This window comes from Pinus tabuliformis, chromosome 1_1 (assembly GCF_031772625.1).
Source record: "Pinus tabuliformis cultivar Carrire ecotype Pingquan chromosome 1_1, CPIR1, whole genome shotgun sequence".
Classification (NCBI taxonomy): Eukaryota; Viridiplantae; Streptophyta; class Pinopsida; order Pinales; family Pinaceae; genus Pinus; species Pinus tabuliformis.
In genome coordinates this window covers 426,306,734-426,308,809 of record NC_142297.1, presented here as the reverse complement: position 1 = coordinate 426,308,809, position 2,076 = coordinate 426,306,734, and the positions used below count along the sequence as shown (strand labels likewise).

Here is a 2,076-nt window from a genome sequence, read left to right as displayed (position 1 = left end):
CTGGTAACTTGTATAAGTTGAAAGGACTGAAGCATATCTTGGCAAACCTGATCTCTGGTAAGGGCACAAAATCTGCGAGCTACTGCACACTAAACATATTCCACAGTCCACCTACTTACTACGAATAGCCTTCACATTAATCTCCAATGATACGTTGCATTATAGGGTCTAGGCGCAACATTTAAAGAGGCCTCCAACTGTTGGCTATGGCCTACGGCCTAGCCCAGCAATTGACTGTAACCTTGTCCCTTCACACAGTGACCCAATCAATCTTTATGCAGCAGCTCCATAGCTCCTTCCTATTGGATACTTCTGCCCAGCATATCATACCCAAACAATACGGAAATGGCCATGCTGTCACCTACAGCAATGTGGCATTATCCCAGCGGCTAGGTGACTATGTAATGCCTCCATCTCGACAGGAACCAACTGTTAGTACTGCCTGTGACCATCCTCCTGCTACGGATCACCCTAGCTGTAAAACAGCGTGTAAGGGCTTCTTAGAACAGTCACCCTTAACTGAGGATTGAGGTCACCTCTTCTTGACAGCATTTAGGGCTTATGACTATGCCTTGATCTTGTTTAGAACAACAATTAGGGCATCTTCCTTTAGGCCTACGTTTAGACTTCTTCCTAATTGTTTGTAGGGCTTCCTTATGACAGCGTAATACATCTCACTTTTTGCCTGCGGCCAGAACTCCTCATTGCTGCTAGGGCTTCATGACCTTCCAGCGTATAGAAATCTTCTCAATACAGTGGCTAGAGTCTCCATTATGACAGCGTATTAGGACCTTTTAGGATTGCGGATTAGCAGCTACACAAACACCAGATCAAGGCTCTCTTTTGTTGTGTTTGAGGGTCTCTTGTGACAGCAAATTAGGGTCCCTTCATGACCTGCGGCTGGGGCATTTGGGACAGCATATGAGGGTTTTTCCTTCAGCTGTGTGAAGGCCTCTTTTTATTGCGGCTAGGGCTCCCTCTAGGACTCCTTGGATTAGCGTTGAAACTCCCTTAGACTAGAGAGCCTTTTCTTGACTACGTCGAAGGCTTACACTTCACTGCCCTTCTTGACTGCGGCTAGGGCACATCCAAGACTCCTTTAGGACTACTTACATGGCATCTCCTTTAGACCTCTCCTTCCACCAAAAATCGAAACAAGCGGAGAGTGAGATCACAAGAGATGAATGTAAAATGACTTGAAGACCACCTCTATTTATGGTGCAACATTGAGGTAATGTAAGATGGGGTTTTTTGTTGTTGGTCGACCTTGACGAATTGTCACATAACACAAATAATTTCATATCTCCATGAATCAATGTTGCGAAAATCACGATTTTATCGTGATAACATCCAAAAATCGCGACTTTTTCATTTTCCCGATAATATCGCGTGATTAATTCAGTGATTTTTTTATTTTGAAAAAGTCTTGAATTTTTTTTATTTTTTTATGAGGTGTTGACACAACCTACCCAAGCTACCCCTGTCACCAGTAGAGGATGTGGTCTACCTCCTGTAGCTCCTACTTCTTCAGCTTCTAGAGCACAACAGAGTCCACTGCCAACTCCACCTGCATCTACATCTAGAGGGAAAGTTATTGCATTTTCTAGCGAGAGGGGCAGAGGAAATCAGTAGTATTAGTTATTTGGTTCATTTCATTGTATATGACATTTTGACTCATGATATGAGATACATTATTATATTTTTTGTTGATATTTTGAGGCTGAGTTGGGACTCAGGAGTCAAGACTGACTATTCAGGACATGATTCAATGTTATGTGTAATGTAGCACTAGAAATGATATTACACATCTTATATATTAGTTCTTTTATCATATTTATGTATCAATGTATTTATTTTATGTTGTAGATGCTTTAGATAATAAAAAAATTGAAAAAAAAAAATGAATATTTTTGTATTTTACGATTTTTTCCCAATTATTGCCCGATTTTTTTACGATTTTTTCCGACTTTTTCCCCTCGCCAAATTAATTTCGATAATGATTTTCACAATATTGCCATGAATACATGTCAGAATCGGATGATCTTTAGATTAATCCTACACCTCCCGACGAGAGGA

The 2,076-nt window shown here is 40.8% G+C and overlaps 1 protein-coding gene across 1 annotated transcript in view; it reads right to left on the bottom strand.

The window, feature by feature from the left end:
- Positions 1-2,076, bottom strand: part of LOC149213521 (BTB/POZ and MATH domain-containing protein 4-like) — a 173,047-nt gene that overhangs the window by 150,951 nt on the left and 20,020 nt on the right. The window lies entirely within an intron of this gene.